At 35.2% G+C, this 13,759-nt stretch overlaps 1 protein-coding gene across 1 annotated transcript in view; it reads left to right on the forward strand.

The window, feature by feature from the left end:
- Window positions 1–4,156: 4,156 nt before the first annotated feature.
- plxna2 (plexin A2) overlaps window positions 4,157–13,759 on the forward strand; it is a 269,674-nt gene continuing 260,071 nt past the window's right edge. Inside the window, exon 1 of the mRNA XM_051096153.1 lies at window positions 4,157–4,352. The gene's annotated coding sequence lies outside the window, so the exon portion shown is untranslated. The remainder of the gene's footprint in view (window positions 4,353–13,759) is intronic.

Consider the following 13,759-nt stretch of genomic DNA (forward strand, 5'->3'; position numbering starts at 1 on the left):
ACGTGTGTGTGTGTGTGTGTGTGTGCCACACAGGAACTAATGGTTAAATTATTATTTAAATTAATATTAATTAACTAGATTAAAAATTTAAATTGACTGACAGCCTTAATAAAAATATATTAAAACAATATAGATAATACATATAATTATATATATTTTTTATATAATTTGCAGTATTAACCCTTATGTGTGTATACACAAACAACCAATAAAAAGTATAATTATAAATTAAATTACAATGATAGATAGATAGATAGATAGATAGATAGATATTTTAGTTTTAGATAATTTGTGTGTGTGTGTGTGTGTGTAATATAATCTAACTGTGTATATGCTGTATATTTACATACTGTACATTATACACATTATCTGAATAATATCTGAAATTCTATACATTGTTTTAATATATTCATATTTTATATGTATATATATATATATATATATATATATGTGTGTGTGTGTGTGTACTTGTTTTTGCTACATTGTGGGGACCAAATGTCACCACAAGGATAGTAAAACCAGAAATTTTTGACATTGTGGGGACTGGCTTGAGGTCCCCATGGGTACAAAAGCTTATAAATCATACAGAATGAGTTTTTTTTTTTTTTTTTTTTTTTTTTGAGAAAGTAAAAATGCAGAAAGTTTTCTGTAAGGGTTAGGTTTAGGGGTAGGGTTAGGGTAAGGGGATAGAAAATACAGTGTGGAGAGTATAAAAACCATTGCACCTATGGAGTCCCCACAAGGATAATAAACCAGACATGTGTGTGGGTGTGTGTGCCACAGGAACTAATGGTTAAATTAATATTCACCAATAACATTTTTTTTTAATATATCTTTTACTTAAACTGAGTTTTATATACACAATCAATAAAATGTATACAGTGTATATGTCCGGACAAAAATATATCAAACCCTGAAGACTTTGGGCATGTTGTTGTTTTCATGTTTATTAATGTGTGTTTAATGCAGGGATTCCCAAACGTCAAAATATATTTTGTCGTAATTTGTAGAAATATCGCAGGAAATTAATATTTCAGTCATTTAACGACACATTTGCATGTTTACAGTTGTCTGATGTCAGTTAATGATCACATTGACATGCAGGTAAAGAAATAAAATGTTTATATTTTTTGTGTTCAAGTTTCTAAATTGCTTTTATTTTACATTTTTATGATTGAATTAATTATTAGGTTTTTATCAACTCACTATTAACTGTTCACTCTCTGTCAATTCACTAATATAATGTTGACATCAAAAAGTAGAATATATTTTCTTTCTCCTTGCTTTTTTATATCAATATGGTACATTTAATGGTAAGTTTAAAACATGTTTGATGAAAACTTAATCTCTGAAAAAAGTAGTCAGATTACATTACCTAAAACGAGTAATCTAGATTATGTTACTAACTACAGTTTTCATCATGTATATATATATATATATATATATATATATATAATGGAGCATAGCGCTTTTAAGGCCAAGAGAGAACATGGCAAATTGAGAAATCCTTCAGTGCTCTGAAACACAGGTGGGCTTTTACCCCACCAAGCGTGCTGACAGACATCTTCAAGAAACCACGACATGGAGACTCAAGGGCAGTGGACCACACAGAATGCCTTAAGCGTTCACCACCAAGCATGAGTTGTGTCTCATGAACCAAACCGGGAGTTTTTCTTTTCGCTTGTTCAAGGGCGCAAGTGCTTCTGAGATCTTATATGTCTTACATTTTCTGTCAGGTGGAGAGGGAAAGCGTGGTGAGACTATGCCGGAGGTTGTAAAATGGGGGTCACAGCTGACCATGTGCCCACATTTTCCAAAATCTACTACAGGCTCAGAATGAAAATAGTAAAATAAACTGGTCAGAAATGTGGAATAATTATGATTTTGTAATGTTTTTAAATTGCGTTATTATTGTCATAAATAAATGCATCCTTAATTATTCTAAATAATTAAGATATTGACTGGCTCTTTTTTTTCAGTGCTTTCCAATATAAAACTTACCTCTACAATGCTGGTTGCTAGGCTGTTGCTATGGCAAGTTAAATCTGCCCACCCCCAAGTTTCTATGACATCTAGTCCCTGGATATGGCTCATGTCCAGTGTTAATTTTAGATTCCTCTTATGACACATTTCTATTTCCTGTGTTAATAATTAGCATTCTGAAATGGCCTGTGCTGTCCATTTGCAGTTGAAAGGTGAAAATTAATGTTAAATGACAGTCTGGGCCATTGGACAGTGCTTTTTTGGATTGCATATGGTTTGTGTGTGTGTGTATATTAGACTCCCTTGTGTCCTGTGTACAGGATCATGTTGTGAAACCCCAACCGCAGATTCGGGGTTCTGGCTGCTCACCCCCATTAGCGGGTCAGAGACCCCTGAGGAGGTAATACTATAATTGGTTTAATGGCAAAAAAGGGGGGGGGGGGGTCACTCACTGGAATAATTATGGGATTTAGTTTCACACCACATTAGCTTTAGAGGTGCTGGTGTCGCCAAAATGACAGTCACAGACCAGGACAAATAAATAAATGTGTCAAATCTGCAGAGTACTGACAGGACGAAACACACTCACACAGAAATTTGCTCTCAGAGACGGGATTTGTACATCTGGAGAGCTGTTTTTAGTTAGAAAAAAAAGCCTTTTAAACCTTGACTGTAAAGCCTAACAGAGTTAACCACATAAATAAGAACTTAGACAACACATTGAGTTTAATACTCTTGAATTTGCTTTAATGCAAGCTGAATCAACAATCAACATAGGAGTTAAGCAGTGAGCAAACATGGGAAAAGCACTCCCGCTGGGAACCGACATCCGCGTAAAATCATTTCGGCACAAAAGTGAAGTTTTATTCCATGCTGAATTTACATAAAGCCATGTTTTAACTCAAGGTCTCTTTGATCAAACTGTCTCGCACAACAAGCCATCAAGCACTAAATACGCAGCCCCCAGAGAGCAAAACGCAATGAATGTCTTCCATTTATCCAGTCGCCCTCCAAAGCGGAAAATCTGACATTTCCAGGTGTTCGCTGTTTATATACTCAACCGAAAAGACAGAGACATATAAGAGGAACGCACCCGTACACACTGCCACGGTTTAGTCTTTTCCAGCATTTAACGTGGTGTGTGGTGACCATTTTGTTTAGTTTGTCCCGGGCCTGAAATGTCAGTGAAATGTCAGCTGTTGAAAATGCATGAGTGATGGGATGGGGAGGTGTTTGTCTCCATATTTACATTAGATGGGTTCTCTCTTCCATGCTTTCCCTTGAGGCACTTGCCACAGGTTTTTTTTTTTCAGGGGGCGAATCGGGAAAGATCAGTGTTGCCGTTTACAGAGCCGCTCGGTTGTAACTGAATTAGAACCCCCTCTCCACCTAAACAGGATTGGTTGGTGTGTTTTAAAAGCGCAAACTCCACACTTTCAGAGTAATTGCCCATAGAATCTTGTTAACCAGGCTGAGTGACTTTCCATTTAATGGAGGTGGAGTTGCAAGCGTAAGGCCTTGCTAATGGGTATTCAGTAATGCTGAGTGTTTTTAGTATTACCGAGAGAGTAAACCCAGCCAGGTCAGCCGTGTCCAACTCAGATTTTCTCACAGTGCAATCACAGCCAGGCATTAAGGAGGTTATTCGAGTGAGTGCTTATGGAAAATTGGTAATTGGTAAAATTGGTAATTGGTGAAACTGGTGAAAAACAGAATTGTTTTCCAGCCTGCCAGAGTAGTATTTTAAGTTGCGTGACTTTAAAAAGTTATTTTCACTGTTTAAAACTTTTGTAATCCTATAAGGGTGATTCAAAATGTAATTACACCTCTGTTTATAATAAAGTTATGCTATTTATGGCGCATTTTTTTCAGCGTGTGAGATAAATCCTGAACATACAAACGTTTTATGGACAGCATACATAGAACGTATATTACAAAAAACAATAGTAAATGGCTGGATAACTAACTAAATACATAAATTCACGCCACTTAAAGTTTATAAATTGGTAGGTGTTTCAGGCAAAAATTAGCCTAAAAAGTTTAAGCTAAATATGCTACATCCGCTTTTTGTTTAGAATCAGAATTAGCGAATCGATGTACGTTTCGTATATGAACGACTCTTTTGAAGCGGTTCTTTTCTTGATTCGTTAATGGTTCGAACACATCAGTGAATTGAGTTCTCATTCCGTGATGCATAACGCTATATTTTACAATATAAATAACAAAATGCGCTAGATTGTGTGGATTCTGGACATTTACACACCCTCCAGTGAGACCAAACCTGCCAAACCATCCGGTCTTTTGACAGCGATAAAGAAGAAGCAATGAAGTAGGATCAACACCTGCATCTGGCAGCTCACGACTCAAATGTAAGTAACGTTAAAAGTTTTCCAAACAAAGTACTATCAAAACTGTAAACAAACCACTGAAGTACCAAAACGTATCATGATATAAACATTATACCATATGTACTATGACAGTAGCTTGCAGTTTGCTTTGAAGTACAGGGTAGATATCTTAAATATAGCAATAATTTAAAGTAGCCTATTGTTATACTTTGTTGACATCTGTGAGTGCTTTAAAACGTTAGAAGTCTGATTTATTTAACAGTCAGGTAGTAGTTACTATGAATTGAGATCTGTATATTAGTGTTTTGTGTTTATTGGCAATGGCATACTCTTTTGTTTTTTTGCATACATTATGTTTGTGGCAAAGTTTTATGAGCTTTTTTGAATTGTGTTGTTGAATTTAGCCTTTTGTTGTCGTTTGAGCACTTGTTGTCATTTTAATTGTGCGTTTGGTCCAGTTGATGTCCATCTGCAAATAACTGCTGGCTATGCCAACCCAGCTGAGGAGCTCCATCAGAGGGTACAATTTCCATCTGATTGGGCCTCTCATCACTCAAATTTATGCTGCAATTAACTGGCCAATTAAAGGCCATTTTCCCCTGTTTCCTGTTAATGGCTGTAAAGTGATAACTGGTAGAGATGCTTTGGGGATGTATGTCCTCCTCAACACCCAGCTGAGACTGGCTTTCCTCTAGTTTGCCCTTTTCGTGCCTGACAGCTCCATAAATGTTTAACAGGTCAGTAAAGTTGAACCAGGTTCAGATGGGACACACTTTCTGTAGCGACAGGACTGGACGAGGGTCTTGGGAATAGGACATGGCCAATAAATCTACAGTAATGGTGGGACAAATGTGATGACAGTAAGATTAGTGTTGCTGGACTGATATTTTGGATTGTTGCTCGATTTGTTCTGCAGCAGGCCTCCCTTCTGGATGTTTTTATGATGGGTAAGGGGTGTTTTAGGCCTGAGATGAAGCTTTTACCACCGTATCAGAACAAATTCAAGTAATTCAAAGAGTCTATAGATATGTATGTGTGTACTGTATATACTGTATATTATGTGAGCTACCCTAATGAAGTTTGACAGGCTGTTCAATAATGTGCATTCTGCCTCTGCAAAAGCTTGATTTCCTCTGCTTTTTAAATGAGTATTAGTAATTTGGAGTTCTGAGGAAGTTTTATCTTCAGATCTTTCTTTAGCTTCTCGAGGGATTACAGGGGTTGAAAAAGTTAGCCGGGTAGCTGGCTGTTTGATTATTTAATGATTTGTATATAAGCAGCAAATTTTTAGTTAAATTCTGTAATGAACCTGGTTGAGCAAATTTCTTACATTCTTACTTTCTGTCTTCAGTCATAAAGAAATTATGGTTTTTGAGGAAAGCATTTCAGGATTTTTCTTCAACAACTTCAGAATCTTCCGACATCGTTGTACCTTTTTTTTTTTGTAAACAGCCTTTGACTTACTTGCACTTGCTTAGTCTTTGCACGTTCGCTTTGTAAACACTGGGTCCGCCTACGTTCCGTGTGACCTTTTGACGTGATTCAATAGTACCTAGTGTCGTGGACGCGCATCTCAGAGCTAGTGCTACACAAGCTTTTGTGCTTAAAAAGTATACAATTTTTTTATTTTCCGAAAAAATTACAGATCGTTTTAGATAAGACCCCTAGATAAGACACTAGTTTAGAGCCCTTTGAAGCTGCGTTTAAACTACATTTTGGAAGTTCAAAATCGGGGCACCAATGAAGTCCATTATATGGAGAAAAATCCTGAAATGCTTTCCTCAAAAAACATAAATTCTTCATGACTGAAGACAGAAAGACATGAGCATCTTGGATGACAAAGGGGTGAGTAAATTATTTGTAAATTGTTGTTCTGGACTTCTCCTTTAATGGGTTGCAGTAATCCAGCCGAAATGTAATGAAAGTATGGGTTGTAACCTCCAAAGAATTCTCAAAGAGGAATGGCTTAATTTTAACAAGTAAATGAAGATGAAAAAACTAGAACCTATTACAGAGTTAATTTCTCAAATTTTAGACAACTGACAAACTGCACACTCAAAATCCGCACACGAGAAAACAAAACAAAAGAATTCAGATATCTAAGATCAATCTTATTTCTCCCTGGAGAATCTGATTGGCAAAAGTCAATAACTTCTGTCTTATCTGCATTAAAAAAGAGAGGTTTCTTTGAAAGACAAAATTAAACCTTATCCAAACACACTAGCAGAGAATTTAAAGCAGTCTGATTGTTTCAAGTGACATGCAGGTAAATCTGCCTATCATTGGCATGGCAGTGAAAGGAAACACCATTAAGAATGATTTAAACCAACTTAGAACTCTCTCTCCCCCCCAAAACCCACACAAGCTTTTAACCTAGAGATAAGAAAAAAGATTGAAGTTTTGTGTATGTATGAACACAAATACATTTTTTTAAGCTATTTTATGACAACTTTATGGTCCAGGGAAGCTCATTTGTTGTAATGTGCCTTTGTTGTAGATCATTAGCGCTTTCAAATCTCAGTGCAGTAATGGTGATCACGTCAGTGCTGGTGATTTAGGTTTTGGGGCCTCTGGTCCATTCCTCATATCGGCAGATGCTGTGAGTTCAATGAGCAGAGATGAATGTTACTTCTTCACGCTGTGGTACAGGGTACAGGGGATTCATAACTTTTCCTTTCTCCATTCTTACTGTTTCACATTGCCCAGCCTCGCACGTCTACATACATTAGCCCTTTAGAATGTTGCTCTGGTGCTTTGAAAAGAAATAAAAGGAATGAATAGCTGGCTTCAGCAGTAAAACTTATTCTAGATGAGTCTCACTAAGTGTTTCTTATGAATAGAGGGCTTTGCTGAGATTTTTACTGACATATTTTTTTGATGAATTTCTAGCATCTAGTTTTTAGCTATGTAATGCCCTTTATGTAACATATAGACTGTGCTTCAAAATTCCCAAGTATTTGTACGTCATAACCTATCTTTCTGAATTGGCAACAGCAATGAGAAAATGAGACTGCATTGATCAGCATAAGTAACGTGAACATCCATTTTATATTAGTTTGTTTTATGTGCAGTGAATAGACTGACTGACATACTGTATAAGGACAGTTAGATGAATGGATAATAAAAATCATTTAATGCACAAAAAGAAAGCATGATTTTATCTTCATTATTTTGATTAGATTTTTTTCAGCAAAGATGCATTAAATTGATTAAAAGTGACAGTAAAGACTTTTACATTGGGGGCAAATCGATTATCGGCTTGGCTGATTATCGGCAGTGATATTAAGCATTTTTATGGTTATCGGTATCAGTCATTTTCAAAAATGATTTGCTGATTAAAATAATTTAAAACATTTATAGAAAGTTTTTGTCAGAGCCCTTGTTATTCTTAACTTTGGCATTTATTTTAATTTTTACACCAGACATGTATATTGGTTCAAAATATCAGTTATCTGTCTACTTGATCTGTAATAATTGGTATCGGCATCAACCCTGAAAATTCAGCCGAATATTCAGCCGTAGATATTAGTATGTAACATTTAGAAGCACAAAATGTACATTTTTGTACTTTTTTATTGATGCTGAAACGTACAATTTGGACGTATTTTAACATTAAAAACATAAAAATGTCTACATACTTTTAGCTAAAAATGTAAAATATTTACAAATCTTTTATATCATTAAGATATTTGTATCAATATTGGTTCAAAATATCGGTTTTCTGTCTACTTGATCTGTAATAATCGGTATCGGCGTCGGCCCCAAAAAATCAGCCTGGTCTCATTGTTTATACATAGGTATTAGTAACGTTTAGAAGCACAAAATGTACATTTTTGTACTTTTTTATTGATGATGAAACGTACAGTTTGGACGTAAAAATGCTAAATGTAAACATAAAAATGGCTACATACTTTTAACTAAATGTAAAATATTTACAAATCTTTTATATCATTAAGATATTTGTATCAATGCATTTTTATCATTTTATATAAGAGGTTTAGCTTTTTAGACCCCATAACCTACCCCCAAACCTAAACCAACCCATTTTTAGCGAATATAAAAAGATATAAAATGTAATTGACTGAAATATGCAAGGAAATTATCGTTTTAGTAACAATATAGTATTAAAGGGGTCATTGGATGCAAAATTCACTTTTTTATGTTGTTTGAATATTGTTTGTAAAAATCCATGCAGTGGTTTTTAATTAATCTGTAAAAATAATATCCCCTTTTTCAAAATAAACCATTCTCAGATGCCTATCGGTGTGGCATCACACCGACAGAGGCCGCTCCCACGATAGTTGATTGACATGAGCGTCTTACCTCAGATCAGCTGTCACAGTCCAACCTCGTCCAACCTCCATTGTTTCGATGCTGGAGCAGGGATGTTAGTTAGACAAGAATATCTCAGATTGAGGTGTTGTGTTGCTGGATGTACTAATGAATCATTCGTGATCCAGCTTCACCTACACAAGAAGTGAGTGGAGAAGGGTTTTTTTATGAATCTCTGCAATCACCTTTCCTAATAACGTGGTAGTTAGCAAGTTTAGTGGCTAAATGTGGCTAAATGCGACTAAAGTAAACAGGCTCGTCACTCCATAGAGAGAAGAGAGGGGCGGGGTGAGCAGAGCTCATTTGCATTTAAAGCAGCCTCAACCAGAACAGGATTATTTTTGCAGAGCTGATTTTGGCAAAGTAAAAAGGGTGTTGTTTTACACAATCATTGAGAATTTTTAACCAAAGTATATTATAGACTTTTCATTAAGACCCTAAAGAATCATATCAACTTGTGGAAAATGGGCATCCGATGACCCCTTTAAAAAAAGATAGTAATTCTCATGAAATCACATTGGGAAAAAAAACACAAATCAGTCGAACCCTATTTTACATTGTTACAAAATGTTATATTTCAAATAAATGCAGCTCTTTTGAACTTTCTATTCACCAACAAGTACCTTTTTATAAGCTGTGATAATAATAAGAAATGTTTCTTGTTTTTAATGAGAATTGTCCATATTTAATGACAATTTTCTCTCTATACACTATTAAAAACATCTGTAAAAATAGGGTACAATGTACTGTATTAAAATAAAGGACTTTTTGATATTGAGTTTTTACAGATGTGTTATGTGCATTTTGAATTTTGCACATTATTGTGTTGTGGTTTACAGTTAAAACTAAATCAGTTAAAACTAGTCCATAAAATGAATAGATAATGTCCTGGCAGAAAATGACCAGTATACACACACAAACACACATTTTGTTTCTATTATGCAAGAGTGTTGAGGTTCAGAGAGGAAACACTGAGGTAGGCAGATATAACAGTGCAGTTATTTTGTGACACACATGTTCACAGTCCTCCCACAAGTAGAGAGAAAATCAGACATAACAGTCCCGCTCTGAGAAACCTCCAAATCCTAACTTTCTGTGGACTTTAGTGTTTGCTTTGGAAAAGGCTTAACTTCAGAGTTTTAAATACATCTTACCTGACATTTCCTGCGACCGCAGCGACCCGCGAGGGCATGTTAGAAGTGTACGGAGGAGTGCTGACGTTGTAGGCGCTTAAAAGGCTTTGATGGGTGAAGAGAGCCATCAAAACCATCTAAGGCTTGTCTCTGGACATCACGAGGGGTTGGGGTTATGTTTTAGTGGTATTTTATGACGTACAGGGCTTCAGCAAAGGCTGAGTGATCAAAAATGATAGTGTTGTTGGCTCTGGCTGTTTCCTTTTTTCTGCTTGCTTGCTTTCTTGTCTTTTCTTATTAAATCCTTTTCTTAGCGCTTTGTCTATTCAATGTTTGTCACCTCAGAAGTCTTTATTATGTTTTAAACACAGTCTTTGTGCATTTATGAGCCCTTAGACTACTATTTGTCAGCTGAAATAAAGCATGCTGTGATCTTTCTAATGCCATTTATCATTTAAGAAATAGCAGATCTCGAAACCTCCCAAAGAAGTCATAATATGGTTTTGCTCATGAGAACTTAGAGATGATAAAATTGTGAAATCGAATTTGCTGTGTTATGGCCAGGATAAGAGAGATTTGGGAGCTGGTCCTAAGGCGTGGCGTACATTTTTAATGTTGTTTTTATAGATAATGATAGTCCAGAAAGCCATCCTACAGGATACATTAGTGGTGCTTTGGAATGATTTTATTTTGAATAATGCATGATTAAAAATGAAACTTGGAATGAATCTAATTTAAATTTAAATGTGCTGCAGGAAGACTTTTATATAGAGACCCAGAGGAGGATAAACGCAGCAGAAATGCACATCAGTGGCGTGTCGCGGTCCGCTTTTCTTTTTTGGTGTTTTTAAGTCCAATATAAATCTGTTTTAGTTTTATTTGATGTTTAATGGTTTCTACTGTACAGTCAAACCAAAATTTATTCAGACACTTTCAACATTTCTCACATTATCACAGTTTATTTGCTGTAGTTAAGAAAATGGTAATGAAACATGACAAGAACTCAGAAATAAAATTTGTCAGAACAAATTCATCTTGATAATCTTAAATAAATTATAATCAAACCAAAATTTATTCAGACACCGTCAGTATTTCTCATATTATCATAGTTTATTTGCTATAGTTTAGAAATTTGTAATAAAATATGACAAGAACTCAAGAGTTAAACTGTGTCAGAACAAATTCATCTTGATAATATCAGATAAATTTGATAGAAATCGATAGAAAAGTATGAAGAATTTTTGGGTATAATAGGTCACAGTTTACTTTATTTTGCTATCCTTACTTACATAAATGAACTATAGCGTCCTGCACCTACTAGTAAAAAAAATTATATCTGGTATCTGAATAATTTTTTGTTTGACTGTACATATGGAAAAAGACTGAACTTTAACAAGACAAAATACTACTATGTAAACTACTGAACCAAGTGTATACATTTTTAAACTTTTGTACATTGCTTTAGCAATAATAAATATAATTAGTACAGTAGGGCCCTATAACATCTGTACTATTTTTTGCCAAATTTCATTTATTAATATTTTTTTTTCTAGATTATGTTTTTTTCCCTTTTAAATTTTCTGGAATCCATTTTTTCCCCCATTGCATACTCTATTCTAATGGTGAAAATAAATATTATTAATCAAAAAGCATGTCTAACTAATTGAAACCCCAATTAACAGCAAATTATCAAAGAAAAAATGATCAAAATTATATTTTTACGGCCCTATGAAATAGTTTTTTTTCCCCCTCAAATTTAGATTTATTTTCCTATTAATTTTCTGGATTCCATTTTAATGGTTTCATTAAATTTTAATAATCAAAAGCTTGATTAGATTAAAATCTAAATAATTAATTTTATTTAAAAAAATTATATATATATGCTTTCTTGTCTTGTCTTATTAAATCCTTTTCTTAGTCCATTGTCTATACAATGTTTGTCACCTCAGAAGTCTTTATTATTTTTTTGTCTGAAATACTGCGGGGAGGGGTTGTGTTCTGTGTTTTTTTTTTGGTAAATAAATTCTGGCAAATCATTTTTCTGGCAAATATTCTTTAAACATAATGTTCATCCAAAATTTGGCCCATTCCGTGATATTTCACAGAATTCAGTAAATTCCATTTTTATGACTGGATTCTGTGCTTTGTCCATGTTTTCCGCATCACGAAAATCATAGGGGCCAATACAGTAACAAGAATATTTTTGTCATGTTTTTAGTATTCATATGTTTTATAGCTTCTATTGTATTTTATAGCTACTATCTATTATTTGTCACCTAAGCGGATGTGGCAAAAAACTTAAATCAAGTCAGAAAAAAAAAGGATTTGTCACCTGCTTTTCGGAACAGTTTTAGTTTGCTTCTTAATGCTTCTTAAAGTTTTATTTTGTTTTTTATTGTAACCAAAAGTTTGTTTGTTAGTTTGTTTATTTTAATGCATGACTCATTCAGTTGAGAACATCCTAGGCAGGGTGTAATCAGACTTTTCACCCTGTATTTTGCTGTTACCTCCCTCACATTCTCGCCACACATTCCTGTGATTCATTAAGGTGGATCTTAAAGAAATGTGGTCTCTGAATCTTCAGTGATCACATGTTTTTTTGTAGTTACCCACTGTGCACTTAAACTCTGACTGTTTTCTTTGAGATAACATATTAAACAATTAATATAACACATCGCATTTTTATCTCTTGCATATTTTGTGTACATGATTGGCCTTAAAGTATTGTATGAATTTCGTACAATTTGCGTTTGCATGCAATTATGGAGCCATAATATTATTTCACAGTCTTGGTTTAATGTTTTCATTCAGTAGTACTAGTAATACTATGGAAATATTGTTTTTTCCCCAGCTTAATCCCATCTTGTCGCCATGAGGTCACAATTTGCCACATTTCCGTGCTGTTTAGAATCCCGCAAGGCCCTCTGACATTCTTCCTGTCACATGTCTAACCGTGACCTACGTCCTTATCATCTACCTCTCCGGCACCGTGACGGATGAGGCCAGCTCTAATGACTCTGTCACATCCCTTTATCCCTCCATCCTCCATTTACATCCTCCTATCTGCATAGGCTTTGGTCCGGGTCGGGAGTGAAAGGCCAGGTGGGATTAAAGTATCAGCAGCTGTCTGTGGTGTCTTCAGAACGGGTGGACGCGAGGTCTAAATCCCCGTCTTGGGAGATGGTGTGAGCAAGTAAACCTTCATCAGTCTCGCTCTCGTTCTCCGCATCACTCCATCTGTTCCCCTGGCGATGGAGAGCAGTGACACGTAATGCTGAACGCAATTGTCTCGTCCTTTGTGCGTTCCGCATCCCTTGGTGGGGGATATTAGCCAGATGAAATGAGTAATTCATGTCTGTTGGCATTTTTGGGGGTTTAACGAAAAGGTAATGGGATGAATTTGTGATGGGGCGTGTCTGGTGTCCTTTGGCTCCGCTCATGAGAGATGGAATTATTTAAGATTAATTGAGCTCAGTGTCATTTGGGTTGTGGAGGGCACTGCAAACATTGACATGCTTAATTAAAAACTGACAATCATTGTCTGATAGAGAAAAAAGCTAAAATATAACCTGTCAGGTTTTTTTTACCATTTTATTGATAGTAGATGGTATCCAGACAGGAAATGATGGGTTTTGAACTTGTCTTGCATGAGCACCATGGCTTAATATGTTGTATAGTTAACTGCTCGGCTACGGTTCTAACCCTTAAAGGAGAAGTTAACTTCCAGAACAAAAATTTACAGATTATTTACTCACCCCCTTGTTATCCAAGATGTTCATGTCTTTCTTTCTTCAGTCATAAAGAAGTTTTTTGAGGCGAACATTTCAGAATTCTCTTGTGGAGTTCACACAGAGGTAAACAAGACAAGCATTTAAGGTTAAAAATGATAAAAATTGTACTTTATTTAGAAAACAACCAATCGTTTTGCTAGATAAGACTCTTCTTCCTCGGCTGGGATTGTTT

Source organism: Labeo rohita, chromosome 23 (assembly GCF_022985175.1).
Source record: "Labeo rohita strain BAU-BD-2019 chromosome 23, IGBB_LRoh.1.0, whole genome shotgun sequence".
Classification (NCBI taxonomy): Eukaryota; Metazoa; Chordata; class Actinopteri; order Cypriniformes; family Cyprinidae; genus Labeo; species Labeo rohita.